This window comes from Hemibagrus wyckioides, unplaced genomic scaffold (genome assembly GCF_019097595.1).
Source record: "Hemibagrus wyckioides isolate EC202008001 unplaced genomic scaffold, SWU_Hwy_1.0 Contig13, whole genome shotgun sequence".
Taxonomy (NCBI): Eukaryota; Metazoa; Chordata; class Actinopteri; order Siluriformes; family Bagridae; genus Hemibagrus; species Hemibagrus wyckioides.
In genome coordinates, this window is record NW_026690773.1 from 107,371 (window position 1) to 123,748 (window position 16,378).

At 34.7% G+C, this 16,378-nt stretch overlaps 1 long non-coding RNA gene across 1 annotated transcript; it reads left to right on the top strand.

Moving 5' to 3' along the window:
• Positions 1-13,059: 13,059 nt before the first annotated feature.
• Positions 13,060-16,087, top strand: LOC131349811 (uncharacterized). Its single transcript, XR_009204113.1, has 5 exons — positions 13,060-13,142; positions 13,842-13,959; positions 14,258-14,335; positions 14,449-14,492; positions 15,154-16,087. It is a non-coding gene; the product is annotated as an uncharacterized LOC131349811 (long non-coding RNA).
• Positions 16,088-16,378: the final 291 nt, after the last annotated feature.

Here is a 16,378-nt window from a genome sequence, read left to right on the forward strand (position 1 = left end):
GATGTTTTCTGAGGAAAACATTTCAGGTTTTTTCTCCAAATAGTGGACTTCTATGGTGCCCATGAGTTTGAACTTCCTGAATGCAGATTAAATGCAGCATCAAAGGGCTCTAAACCATCCAAGCCCAGGAAGAAGGCTCTTAACTAGCAAGATGATTGGTTATAATTTAAAAATTACAATTTATATATTTAACCTCAAATGTTCGTCTTGTCTAACTCTGCATGTACTGTGTATTCCGGTTTAAGATGGTTAGGGTATGTCAAAAAACTCCTCCAACTTCAAAATCGTCCTAAAAACTCATGGGCACCATAGAAGTCCACTATATAGAAAAAAATCCTGAAATGTTTTCCTCAAAAAACAATTTTTTTTTACGACTGAAAAAAGAAAGACAGACATGAACATCTTGGAAGGGGGGTAAGTAAATTATCTGTACATTTTTGTTCTGGAAGTGAACAGAATATTTATTTTGTATGAACTGTCCCTTTCAGTGTTGTAAAAAAGCATTTACCATGTTTGCTGAAATACAGAAAAAAACTCGAGGAGTTGCAGGTAGTTCAAGTGTCCTTTCTATAACAGTCAACATGGCATTCAAGGTGTACTGCAGGGTACAAATGTGATCTTGGCACCACCATAAAGATGTGATTTCAAAGCTGCTAATTTTGCAAACTTCCTGATACAGTCCTGGATGCAACAGTGAAGAAACAAGTTAGGGGTATTACTGTGAATCCTCATGTGCTTCACATAGGCCACTGGAGTACTACATTACTGCCCACATAACTGACACACAAACATGCTGACAAGTCAAAATGGACAGTCTTTGAGCATTAAAAAGTTAACTCAAAAAATCTCCAACAAAATAAAAAGTAACATTGCAATACAAACAAACATACAAAAACACTAAAATTCTGAACAGGAATTATTCTTACGGAGTATTCTATCACTTAACTTATTCTATCAAACTTGAATCCAAGCACTCCAAAATACAGACAACATTAAAGAAACAAAAGAAAAACTCCCCTCAGAATAATTATGTACTAATTAGAACAAGCTTACCCAAATTTGCAAGTAGAACATTACCGAAATAAACGTTTTGTCTAATATACTGTACATTGAAGGTATATTAGGCAATAAATGAAAAGTTAGCAAGTTCAAATTAGCAACCAAAATGATGATAATTTCAGCATGCTACGACATCAGTCTGACTTCGATGCTACAGTATTTAAAGGCTTACTTTGCAGAAGAGATTATATCATCATGTTTATTTGAACTTACCTTGTATTTGGGAAATATCTGAATCAAATCCAGCTCCACTCTATGATGCCATTAGCGCGTTTAGCACTGAAATGAACGTAAAACAGTTACACAATTAGCATCCACAATTACAGTTATTTGCAGTTATTTGCAATTGCAAACGTTTGTTTTGTGTAAAGGGAGCAAGATAAATGTGTACTCACCGGTTAAGTCACAGGATGAAGACAGATGAAAATCCACATGCTCGCTTTCTGTTCCCAAAATACTGTTAAGTACTGTTTAGTAAAGTCCTTCATGCAATAAATACGGTAAAACACCATAATATTTCATCTGTGTTATTTCACCAACCGTAAAATGCACTGCTTTTGAACATAACAGGATTATACTTTTAAAATTTTGCCGTAAATTAACAGCAATTTTTAAGAGTGTAGGGAATACCTGTACACCTACTCATTAACGCAAGTGTCTAATCAGCTAATTATGTGTGAACAGTGCAGTGTATAAAATCATTCATATACAGGTAAAGAACTTGAGTTATATTTACACCAAATATCAAAATAGTGCAAAAATGTGATTTGGGCCATGGAATGATTGTTGGTGCCAGACCTATTTCTTTGGCCTGTTAATACCAATCACCATTTGAATGCCACAGAATCTCAGAATGTTTGCAACATCTTGTAAAGTCCATGCCTTCATTGATTCTTAATTTGAAACAAAATTTATGATGAAATTATATATTTTCCTCTTCATTATTTTCTTTAGTAATAGCCTAGTATAGAAAGTTTATTTACTTTAATAAAATTTAATTATTGAAAAAAAAAAAAAAATCCTGATTGTCCTTGAAAATAATATTACTACACGTTAAATATTACTAATTTAAATAACTGTAAAATCAGCAATGCAGTAGCTGACAACCAGCCCAACAGATTTGTAAGAACCCAGATAAATGTTATTTGTCCTGCTGTGTCTTCATTAAGACAGTTTAGTTCATACACAGTATTGTTAAGCTGTTTATTTTATTATAAAATTTCCTTCTTTTGATCTGAAGCTGCTTCTTTACATTTTTTTTTTTATTTAAACTTGACTTCTTTTATTGATAGATCATTTCTTTTGTAGTTAAAATTGACACATTTTCAATTTAAATTTTATTTAAGTTTCTTGATTTCTTTTTTGAATTTACTCGAATTTGTTTAGTTTCATTTAATGTTGAGTTCTTTAATTTAAACTCTATTTCAAATGCCACTTTTTACTGAAAACATTTTAGGTTTATATTTCTTTGTTTTTTTTTGTATTTCTTTATGTTATGCTTATTGTTTTATTTAAAAAAAATAGCAATGCTCAAAATTGGGTCATAGGGAAGCATTGAGGCTGGTTTAGGTCATTCAAACTCTAGCAACATGCAGATTATTATAGCAACCTGCTAGAAAACCTGGAATATCATAAAAACCTGCCTGCAGCCACCTGGAGTCACATAGAAACATCCTAACAACACTGTGATACATTGAGACCAGCTGGTACACCATAAATGCCACCTAACAACACCTGAACCATGATAGCAACCATTTAAACAACCAAGGAATCAGCTGAATTTCATGAGTAACTGGCTAACTACTAGTGTGGAGCCCTGGCCCAGGTTTTCAACTAGGCACACATTGAAACCTCATATAAACACTATACCAACCACGGGGAATTTTGTGACAAAATCTAGCTGAGTTCTGTTAGCAACTAGCACACTAAAATTTTGTAACTAGGAAGAATCAGAAAGGAAGAATCAAAATAAAGCCTGCTATATACACCATAACAAATTATCTTGGACCCAAACATCATGTTGAAACCTCATACAAAACACCAAAGCAACCAGCTAAACTCTTATCAACTAGCTAAACTAAAATCTTGCAACCAGAAAGAATCAGAATCAAACCTGCTTGAAACACCATAGCAACCACCTGGGACCACAAAACAGCACCTAACAACATGCAACTAACAGCTGAGCCTTATTATTAACATACACGCTCCAACCTTGTTACCAGCATAGGTCATATTGAAACCTCATAGAAACACTAAAATAAACCACCAGGGACTCCATAACATCATCAAATCAGACTCTAGCAACCACCTGATTTTCATTAGCATCCAACTAAATACAATTCTTTAACCATCTTAATTCATACTGAAACTCCTTGCAATAGCAATCACTTGGGACACCAAAATAGTTTCCTGGACAATCTAAAGTAATCAATTAGCAAGAACAATACACACCACAATAATGGCTTAATAATGGCCACTTAATAATGGCCATCATGCAATACCAGTAACCATATGAGTTCCCTTAGCAACTAACAAGCCTGTAACTCCTGCAACCAGGAATAATCAAAATAAAACCACATAGAACCCAAATACTGTTTCTAATACCAGGATTAAGTAGCTGAGTTTCCTTAGCAATTCCTACTATTTACCACCTTGTAACCAACAGGAAATCTCCTAGAAACACAATAGAAACCACCTGAAACCCCATAACAGCCAACAAGCAATACCCATCAACCAGCTTAGTTCCCTTAGCAGCCAACAAACTACAACCCTTTAAACAACTTAAATCATACTAAAATATTTTTTGAAAAACCATAGCAACCACATGGGACTCCGTTACAGCTTGGAACCACTTGGAACCTCATAACATTCACCAAGCTATACTGTAGCAACCACTTGAGTTTTCACAGCAGCAAAGACGCTACAATCCTGAGATGGTAAAATCCCACAGTGTATTTCACCATATAACCCAATCTTGAGCCTATCCCAGGAATACTGGGCATACATTGGGTCCTTGGATTGACCCAATGTCCTTACAGGACAACATGCTAGAACATTCATTCACACCTAGGAGCAATTTAGCCAAATCAGCTACTGGCATGTCTTGTGGCCATGGAAAGAACATGCAAAACCTTGTGGCTCAGAATCAAAGCAGGGATGCTGAAGCTATGTCAAGGTGCTACTTACCAACTTGACTACTTAGCTGTCGTAGCTCACTAGTGTGTGCACTAATGCAAATTTTAACAAAAAAAGTAGATGATTCAGAACTTAGCCAACTGCCTGCTATCAGGTTGCAAAAGAGACAAGAGAAAAGAGATGCTTTTACTTGGACCAAAGTCTGCAGTGAATTATTGCATGCCTCTAAAATTTGCACATACAGTAAGAAATACCAGCACAAATGTATGCCAAAAATGATTCACTGTGGAAAAAAAAATAGAAAGTGCAGCAGGTAAGCAAAGGTTCAGTAGTGATAGAGATCAAGGAGCACGTTGATGCTAGTCTGTTTATCACAGAGGTTCACATAGTGCAATGTTCATTCAGGGTAGGTACTGAAGTCCGTCTTTAGACCTAGATGATAACTATAGCATTAACTACACTTTTTAGCATGTAGCACTACAGAATAATTAAAATTAATCTGAATATATGATTGAATGCAGTTACTATACTACAGACACAATATGCAAACAATTAGTAAAGAGGTTCTCATTCTAGTGAACTGCTTAATATTATCACCAAATCTATCAAAATTTAGCCTTAACAGATTTAAACATGCAATAAAATATTATGAACATTCACTGCTTGTTATTTAAATAGATTTAGCACATATAATGCCAGAACTGACATGACTATGAGTAAGTAAAAGTGGGTGGAGCTAGATGTCATAAGATACAGTTTAGAAAGTTTCACAGAGATCCTGCCATTTATACCTACTGCAAGAGAGACACAACAGTCATGTTACTCTTCTTTATTTTCATAGTTGTTAAAAACATTGGTAAGTCATTTATATTATACACAAAATTTAGATGAATGCTGGAGATTTGAGCTGATACCTAAACATGATAATTCATTTTTAAAAAATCTCACACAGTGAAAGTAGAAATGTTTATGTTGTTGTAATGTTTTATAGCAGGTGCTGTTGACAGCAGCTTTACACCAGAACAAACCATCATATCTTCAAGTGAAGGCAGCAACATCACACTGACCTGCACATCTATTGTCATTTCTGTGACAAACAAAAGCATCTGCTGTGTCAGAAACATTGAACTCATCTGAAACTCTTGAGCACAGGAGCATTTTATTTTTTATACTTAACTACCTGTAACCTTTGGCTGAGCATTAAGGGGTTAATTAAAGTTTGCAAAAAAATATTTTTTTCTAAATTTCAAATAAACCTTATTTTCTTACTTAGTGGTTCTAACAATAAGCCACCTTCTGCTGCACACATGACCAACAAAGGAAGGAAAACATCAAAAATTTCTACACACAAAACCAATAAATACCACTGCAACATACATTTAATCCAGTAAAACTGTCTTAGATAGAATTTCACAAAACAATGAGGCAATGGAACTGAGAAATGGTATAAGTGAATTCATGGCTTCTTAGGACCACATGTCATGAATATACATAAATACAAGTAGGTGGAGCTAGAGGTGGAGATGTACATCAAATAGTAACACTGACATTCATTTCTAAAGCTAGAGGTTTGAACTAAACACTCAGGAAAACAATGTTGTTCCTCTTCGTGGTGTTTTTCACTCTTGCTGATGTTGGTAAGTCATATACACTGCACACAAAATATTATTCTTTCTAATTTATAAGACAATTTTCCATGTGAAATGTGTCATTTATGATTAAAATATCACAATATTGTTGTAATGTTTTTATAGCAGAGGCTGCTGACAATAACATTAAACCAGATCACACCAATGTATTTTCAATGGAAGGCAGCAACATCTCACTGTCCTGCACATATACTGGATCAGTTTACAGTCTCCACTGGTATCAACAAAAACCTGGATCAAGACCTGAGTTTCTGCTGCTGATTGATGAAAGAAGTGAATATGTCACACATGCTCATCCACCTCACCCACGATTGTCCATAAAACTAGATAAAACGAGTAAGAAAGTGGATCTGATCATCTCCTCTGCTGCTGTATCAGACTCTGCTCTATACTACTGTGCTCTGGAGCCCACAGTGACATGAAATCCAGCTGCACTGTACAAAAAAACTTTCATACAGTTTTGTTAGACTGAAAGCAGCTCTTCCAATGGTTTAGAGAGAGTTACATGTCCTTTTGGGGGATTCTGTCTTTCTCTCTACTGGTCAGGGTCATGGTTGATATGATATGAACTTTGTTCACATGAGGTAGGAAAACACCCTTTGCAGATCTCCATATACAAACCATACACAAACCCTTTCACACACTCATTCACACAAAAGCATTATTTCTCCTAGCAAATGTCCTACTTCATGTTTTCTTGGATATGATGTAAAACTGCACACAAACTGACAGTAACCTGAACTCATCATCAAACTGGGGACCCTGAAGCTGTGATGCAGCAACACTACCTGCTGTGTCACTGTGCTATCACACTGTTAAAATCCTTCTGCTTAAAGTGTTTTCTTTTAGTGAGGTGTTTTCTACCCTCATGGTACAATTCCATCTAACTTCACATATATAATAGTCAAAGTAATCAGAGATTTTCAACAAGTAAAACCTCAACATAATGAGATCATCTTCAAAACTAAGGATTATCTTATTAGCCAACCAATTCCTTGTATTTTCAAACAAGTAATAAGTAATCACAAGGTGATTAGTTTTACAACAACTGTTTTCTTTTAGTTTTTCCTTCTTATTTCTTTTTCTGCTTTACATTAAATAATATAAAGAAAAAACAGAAACACATACACAATGACAAAAGCAGCAGTATTTGAGAGAGAAATGGATGGGCGTTATGAAGCCACCACAAAGTAAATGGTGTTGTAAATACAATTTAAATATAAGGTCTAATATATAATTACTAATCCACAGTATATATGTGTGGCTGTGTGACCTGTTTGCAGGGTTTAATTTATTGTCTTAAATTAGGTTTTTCTCTTCAGTGAACACAAGATGGCGCAGTCACTTATCTTATTGTGGGTTAAGTACTAGAGCACCACACAACCTGCTCACATTCTCTGAGATGATGGAAGCTACTTTTCACAGTAAAACCTTTGTGACATAGAGTATACTTGTTCTTCTATCATACATACTGCTGATATAATATCCTAACCCCTGCCCTGGTTACTCTTAGTGCCTAAGATAATTTCAGAGATACCATTCTGATTAAACAACACAACTGTCCACTTAACACTAAACTGTCATAAGAATAAATACTCATCTAATGTCATTTCTGTGACAAACAAAAGCAACTGCTGTCAGTAAGAACAATTTTACAACAATTCTCTAAATTAAAGACATCACTAACATATATAATTAAAATATTTGACAATGTAATTAGATTTTTACTAAATTGATCATTTTTATGTACATACATCAATTTCCTGCTTTCAGTATGTGTTTACTTAAGTGTCCTCTGGACAGGTTTCCCATATGAGGCTGAATGTAAAGCCAGGATGTTTCAGTAAGAATCAACAATCTGACAACAACATTGGTGACACTGTCATGTGATGCTGTGGGGTGGAGCAATTTTGAAGCTTTATGGTGTTAACATATTAGATTACAGAAAGATCTCCACTATTTTCACTGAGCTAAGACCAGTCATCATGTTCACTGTTATATTCATGTATCTGTGGCTTTCACTAGGTGAGTTAACATTGACTTTTTATTATTGCAGAAATATTAACTATATTATATTAAATATTAGTCTGTGTGGTGATGCAGTGTGAAAATGCAGAGTGCGGGTCTGAGAAGTATTTCCTGTTGATTATTTAAAAGGTTAAAATTAATATGATCTCTTCTCTATGACAGGTGACTCCATGGCAGATTCAATAGAGCCACTTTTAGAGCCTCATAAAGCTGTAGATGAAGGTGATGATGTTACTCTCTCCTGCAGATACAAATTCAGTAATTCTTTAGGAAACAACTACCTCCACTGGTACAGGCAATATCCAAAATCTAAACCTGAGTTCCTTCTTATTGTTAACCAAAAAGGAAATCTAATTTCCAACACTGACCCAAGAATGTCTGTTAAAGTTGATGATAAACAAGTGGATCTGATCATCTCCTCTGCTGCTGTATCAGACTCTGCTCTATACTACTGTGCTCTGCAGCCCACAGTGACAGGAAATCCAGCTGCACTGTACAAAAACTTTCACACAGATTTGTTATATTGAAAACAGTTCTACTGATGATTTTGGATTTATATACCATATTTGGGGGAATTTTGTCTCTGTTAGGAATCATAGGTTATATTTTTGACACATGTATTATTAGGAGACAGTATGTTCATTTAGTGACAAATCTATCACTATTGATCCTCACTATTGATGCTCTCCTACTGGTCTGATCATGGAGACAGTCTTGGATGCACAACACAGAGAATCTAGGCCAGAAAATCCCATAAGAGTCTCAAATTCCTGCAGAGACAGAAGAACACACACTTCCCACTCATCCTCATCAGTACATTCAGGAAAATTATTATTATTATTATTATTATTATTATTATTATTATTATTATTATTATGTGAAACTCAGTCTCAGAGCACAAGAACCTACAGCAGATTGTAAAAAACACAGGAAACAATAGGATCTTTCTGAACTTTAATGAAGATCCTGACAAAATAGAACATGCTTTTATAAAACCACCACTTTTATGGATATAACCCCTACCCTTCTCCTGCTATCTGACAGAAGGTATCAGAACATCTGGATCACCACTGGCAACCTCTGTAACAGCTTCTTTGCCCAGGCAGTCACTCAGTAACTGAACAAATTAAAAACAACTATAACACATCTAATCACTTCCTAAAACTTCTAGCACCATGTAAGAAACTACAGACTGCCTCAACCCAGATTCCACTCCACAGTACACATCTGAAAGAGCTCATTCCCAAAAAGGCTTACATATCATATAGAAATATCTTTAATTCAAACCAGTTTATCTATGTTGGTATTTTACATTGGCTTTAAGCAGCCTTACCAAACATTTAGAATACTTAATCCAATTAATTATTAGTCTGGGAGCGGCAGCAGGACATCAAGAACCGTCCCAGAACAAAGGGTATACGTGACCATGATTACCGTTTAGTATTGCCCGACCATTTGGCTGATAACACCTAGAACAATACCTAGCCAAGGTGTACGTGACCGTGATTACCATTTAAGGACATCCGGCTAGATGACAGTATCATCCAGAACAGTATTGTCAAGTGCATTTGCAAAACCCATCAAGCACCATGATGAAACTGGCTCACATGAAGACCATCCCAGGAAAGCAAGACCAAAACTTACCTCTGCTGCAGAGGGGAAGTTCATTTAGAGTTACCAGCCTCAGAAATCACCAATTAACAGCACCTCAGATTAGAGCCGTTATGAAGGCTTTACAGAGCATCAGTAGCAGACATATCTCAATATCAACTGTTCAAAGGACATTATTGTGTATTTCGGCCGCCTTCAGCATTGTTTTACAATGTAGAAAGAAATAAACATCAGGAAAGACCATGGAATTAGAAGATGTGTCCGAACTTTTGACTGGTAATGTATATATATATATATATATATATATATGTATATATATATATATATATATATATATATATATATGTATATATATGTATATATATATATATACACTTTAATGCCTCTGCCATATATATATATATATATATATATATATATATATATATATATATATATATATATATATATATACCAGAAGCATTAAAGTGCACTGAAGCATACAATGTGTAACTCAATTAATTCACCTTTTTTGCTCAGCTTCCCCAATTATTCACTACATTAATTAAATAAGTCATTGATTGATTCATTCATTTATTGTTATGTTTATTATGCATGTTTATACAAATGTTATTTTTGTTAGATTTGGCAGTGGCTATGAACAGATTTTGGTTTGTTTGTACAGATGCAGCAAACATTAAAAATTTGAATAAGGAAACTGTTATTTGATTCACCTTTTCCTTGTTTTATGATTTATGTTTATGGCTTGTTCACAACACTCTATCATTGTGCTCTGAGGCACAGTAATACAGAGTCTTTAAAAAAGAGGCTGTACAAAACATCAACATGGTATATTAAGTTTCTAAAACCACAGAAGATGAAAGAGGAGAAGCTTCTTCCCGCAGGCTATACGGTCTCTCATCCAGAACCTCACAAAGGACTCATCTGATTAGACCTACTATGTTCCCACACTCGTGTTGGAACTCCAACCAACCACACAGGATATTGCACATTACAGGACTGTGGCACACAATAAACACACAATGTACATCTGCACATTTGCACATTTCAAGACTGTGCACACAATACAACACATAACATACATGTTGCACAGTCTGCTTCCATTACATACAAAAAGAACTTTTGCACATCTGCACTTTAAAGATGGACAATACCACTGCTCTCATCACCTCATTCCACTTCGTGACCACCCAGTACTGCTGCTGTCTGCACCTTGGACACTATTGCACTACACACTATTCACTTTACACTTTATATAACTGTATCTAAATTTATATACAGTTATATAAATAGTTATACAATTTATAATTTTACATAACTTTGCATCACAGCTGTTGTATTTTACACTTCCTGTATGTACATTTTACACTTTTACACATATACATATTCTTATTTTATATGCATATTATATATACATACCCTACTTTATTTATATTTATTATATTTTATTCTGTTTTTTATTCTATTATATTTTTTGCTACTGTGAACTTGTTTTTATATTTTTATATTTCGTATTTTAGTATAATTCGTATTCTTATTTTTTATATTTCATATTTTTGTATTTTATTTTTTATATTTTTTATCTTGTCTTTGTTCTGTCCTTATTCCTTTTCCTTTTCCTAGGGTCATAACAGTGGTGTAAGCATTTCACTGCATATCACACTGTGTACCTTTATGTATGTGACTAATAAAATTTGAATTTGAAGAGACTCACTTTACCAACTTATCAGTTAACCACAGACACAAACAACTTTTGTGAGAACATTTGTAGCTGGAGCAAGTAGCAAAAAAGAAAATGAAGTGCTTAACACAACTACACTTTAATTCACAAATCTACATGTTTTAGGTTCTACTGGTGTGTACAATGTGTAATTAAATTAATAAACAACAAACTGGTGACACTAAATTACCGAAGTCTGAATGAGTGTGTGAATGTGTGTCTTTGCTTAGTGTCCTGTGTTGGACTGTTGTCCCATCCAGGGTGTATTCCTGCTTCATGACTAGTGTTGCTGGGAGAAGCTCCAGATCCACTGCAACCCTGACCAGGATAAAGCAGTTACTGAAGATGAATGAATGTAGGTGTATATAGACAGTTGTGGACATGTGACCAGGATAAAGCAGTTACTGAAGATGAATGAATGTAGGTGTATATAGACAGTTGTGGACATGTGACCAGGATAAAGCAGTTACTGAAGATGAATGAATGTAGGTGTATATAGACAGTTGTGGACATGTGACCAGGATAAAGCAGTTACTGAAGATGAATGAATGTAGGTGAATATAGACAGTTGTGGACATGTGACCAGGATAAAGCAGTTACTGAAGATGAATGAATGTAGGTGAATATAGACAGTTGTGGACATGTGACCAGGATAAAGCAGTTACTGAAGATGAATGAATGTAGGTGTATATAGACAGTTGTGGAAGTGTGACCAGGATAAAGCAGTTACTGAAGATGAATGAATGTAGGTGTATATAGACAGTTGTGGAAGTGTGACCAGGATAAAGCAGTTACTGAAGATGAATGAATGTAGGTGTATATAGACAGTTGTGGAAGTGTGACCAGGATAAAGCAGTTACTGAAGATGAATGAATGTAGGTGTATATAGACAGTTGTGGACATGTGACCAGGATAAAGCAGTTACTGAAGATGAATGAATGTAGGTGTATATAGACAGTTGTGGACATGTGACCAGGATAAAGCAGTTACTGAAGATGAATGAATGTAGGTGTATATAGACAGTTGTGGACATGTGACCAGGATAAAGCAGTTACTGAAGATGAATGAATGTAGGTGTATATAGACAGTTGTGGAAGTGTGACCAGGATAAAGCAGTTACTGAAGATGAATGAATGTAGGTGTATATAGACAGTTGTGGAAGTGTGACCAGGATAAAGCAGTTACTGAAGATGAATGAATGTAGGTGTATATAGACAGCTGTGGAAGTGTGACCAGGATAAAGCAGTTACTGAAGATGAATGAATGTAGGTGTATATAGACAGTTGTGGAAGTGTGACCAGGATAAAGCAGTTACTGAAGATGAATGAATGTAGGTGTATATAGACAGTTGTGGAAGTGTGACCAGGATAAAGCAGTTACTGAAGATGAATGAATGTAGGTGTATATAGACAGTTGTGGAAGTGTGACCAGGATAAAGTGGTTAATAAAAATAAATTCTGAGTGAATGAGTATTTATTAGGCTGCAGCTGCAGGGCAGGGTTTAGAGGGTTTGTATGTGATCTAACTGTATGTAACTAAAATAATAATAATGAATACATAGTATTTTTTGTATATAATGTACTTTTTTGATGATGGATGTCTTGTACTCCTACACAGACACAAAAAAACATGTCTGTGGTTTTTTTTCACTGCAAGCATATTTTGGAAATACCTCTTGGCTTTCCTGTGCCCTTTAACTTGAAAATGTCGTCCCCATTTCAGTTACCACACTTTACTCTGAAAAATACACACATTCGATTTGTGTGTGTGTGTGTGTGTGTATGTGTGTGTGTGTCTGTGTGTGTGTTTTGAGGGGGATATATAAGACAGCAGCACATGTGTCACTAGCCCACTTGCCATTATGTTTCTGAAAGGTACCCTGACCATTGTCTTTGCTGGATTTTGGCTACTGTGCATGCTTTGTCTGAAGACAGATGCTTGTGAGTATTTTTTTTTTTTTTGTTCACTGTTACTTGGATATTGTGTCTCACATGTGTTTATACAAACATTGTTTGCTGTGTCAGGAACAACTGGACCTGAAAATAAAGGTCACAGGATTTTTATTGTAATACTTGTAAAACTTTAACTACCAATATGAGTGAAATACTTCATATACAGATATTTACAGTAAATATTTTTTGGAGATCTGCATTAAGTTCTGTTTAACCAGCTTGACTGAGAGATTCATTGATTGATATATTTTTTTTTAATTATGTAGGTTTTTCTTAACTTCATAGCAAAATGGTACCTAAAAACACAAACGTCAATTATTAGTGATCTAAACAATGTTTCTTTGAATTATCATAAAAGCAAAGTTTGTGTGTTTGTGTGTGTGTGTGTGTGCTATATCTACAAAAAATATAACAAAAAATCTGTATTTTTTTTTGGTTTGGTTGTTTAAAATTTACACATTGGGTAATGTTTTAGTCTGATTCTGGTATCTTTTGTTTTGTACAGTGTGAAAGTTATTGTTTTTAAATCTAAATTTATTTTGTCACTTTTGTGATCTGTGATTTTTCTTCCAATATTTTTAAAAATTAATATTTGGTTTTGGTTCTTTACAGTAAGTTACATAGTTATTAGACGATGATGAACATGAGTGTGTGTGTGTGTTTTTTTTTGTCTGTATGTGATGTTAGATGTCCCACTGAGCCATGGCTGCTGCATCAAGTACATTCGCAGACCACTGGATTTCAAACTGATCAAAGGTTTTGCACAGCCGAGTTTTGGTAACGTGCGCTGCGTTGATGTGATCATGTGAGTCATATCACCACAAACTGCCGCCAATTTTACCCACTATTCATTGTGGTTACACATTCTTTACATTCTTTACACTTAAGTGCAGACTACTAATAAACAAAACAGATCTGACCTAACCTATTACATATAACATTAGAGTAGTATTTATACAATATGGTACAACATATATATATATATATATATATATATATATATATATATATATATATATATATATATATATATATATATATATGTATACTATTATCACACTATTACAATACAATATATGGACAATTTCTATGTTCTTTTCCAGATTCATTACAAAGCGCAACAAGAAGGTGTGTGCAAACACTAAGGAGGTGTGGGTGAAGAATGTTCTAAAACGTCTAAGGTAATGGAGTTTTGCTTAATTTCTGATTTATTTGTCTACATCCAGTATATAAAGCATCAGAGTTTCACAAGGCTTTAGTTGACTACAATCTGTCGACTGTTTTTCTTAAACAGGGCACGCTTCCAGGCCAGACAAAGGCTATAAAAGCTAGTTCAAGGTATTGCAACTGCCATTTATCATCTCATATGTAACAGTAAAATTTTTGTATTAAGTTATTTTAGGAGTTGTTTGTTCTCTGATATAAGTGTGAGAATAGCTAGCTAGCAAGCTAACATTAGCTATGTCTGTTTATAACAGTAGCTTGCAGAGTCAAATGCTGCACTCATACAGTAGTTCATAATTATCAGCTAACAAAACACAAAACCTCTAATTGGACCAATAAATGAAAATGAATACATTTATTTTTAACTGGTACAAACAAAATCATAACAGCACACAACAGTTTTTACTGTTACATAAAGGTACAATGTCATATAGTTCTAGGAGCACAAAGACAAATACAAGCAGAGACTCTACTGAACTTACTATCAGAGGTTTTAAGTTCTCAGATTCTGCACTCTATCACTGTGCTCTTGAAGTAGTAACACAGCGATACAGAGTCAGTGAAAGGCTTTACAAAAACATCCAAATCACATATATACAAGAGGTTTCTAAAAACCACATCAACTTTTTATCAGTTAACCACAGACATAAATAAAATCTGACTTTGTGGCATGTTCTTTGGTTTAAGATGAGATGGTTTGAGTATTTCAGAAACTGTTAATCCCCTGGATTTTCATGCACAACAATCTATAAATAACCCCTGTTTACAATCCCAGTGAGCAGAGAAGCATCTATAAAAGCACAGCATGTCTAATCTTGATGTGGATGAGCTACAAGACAGCAGGCAACACAGTGAAATCTATACTTCACATATCCCATCTTTGGAAATTGGGTCAGAGCACAGCATCAGCCATTATACAGCACTCCTGGAGCAATGAGAGTTAAGGGCCCTGCTCAGGGGCCCAACAGCTTAGGAGTGCTGTTGCTCTAACCCCAATCTGCCAATCAACAACCCAACAACCTTTAACCACCACTACCCCAAAGGATTGTTTCAACATGCAACAGGTTTGATTTGTGCCCAGGATCACAACATAAAGGAAAAGAACCAACATCAGAATTGTAATTTGAACCCATGCCTCCAAAGGAGACTGCTACCTGAACACAGCACCTAAGACTGCTCGGCCAACCTGACACATAAGTTTTTAAAAGGTCCAAATAGTAAAGTGAGTAGTTTGCTCACAAAAATATTTGACAGATCTATTTATTTTATTTGTATTCACAGCCACCCCTTCTACCAGACTCTTAACCTCAGTCACTGGCAGAATGAATGAGAACATATGAACTACCACTGCCAGACTCTGTAACAGCTTTTTCCCTAAGATTGTTATGCTTAGTAACTGAACTAAAATAAATGAAACAATATCTAATCAGCTTGGCAGGTCCTCTGTTAAAGTGTAGGATTCTATATAGTAGCACAGAACAAGCTATGAAAACCCAAGTATATCAAAATCCTACTGTTTTCTGTCTTACTATTGATAAATAAATCAAATGTTGTAGTCATTCTAGATCCCATTCAGATATTAGATGTTGCTAATCTTTGTAAGTCAATTAACTGGTCAATAAACAAGCATGAGATGGAATTTCCACCTGTTTTGTTGTGTCCATTTTCAGTATTTTAATTTCTTTGACAGGTTACACTCCACAGTGGGGGTTAATGGCTCATATGGAAACAGACCCTCTGAGCTTTGTACTTTTGTATTTCTGTTTGAAGTGTAATGTTTCATAAGTATTTTATGTTTATATTTATCCTACTAGAGACAATATATTCATAAAAAAGTAAAAAAAAAACTAGTTAACAGATGCATAAATGATGATTAAAAATCAGTTAATTGATTATCACAAAAAAGATTAAATAAAACATGAGAATTATTGGTATTTTAAGTATAGTGCATTTTACTGTAGATTGAATATATTTAAAAAAACATTTATTTTATATACTGC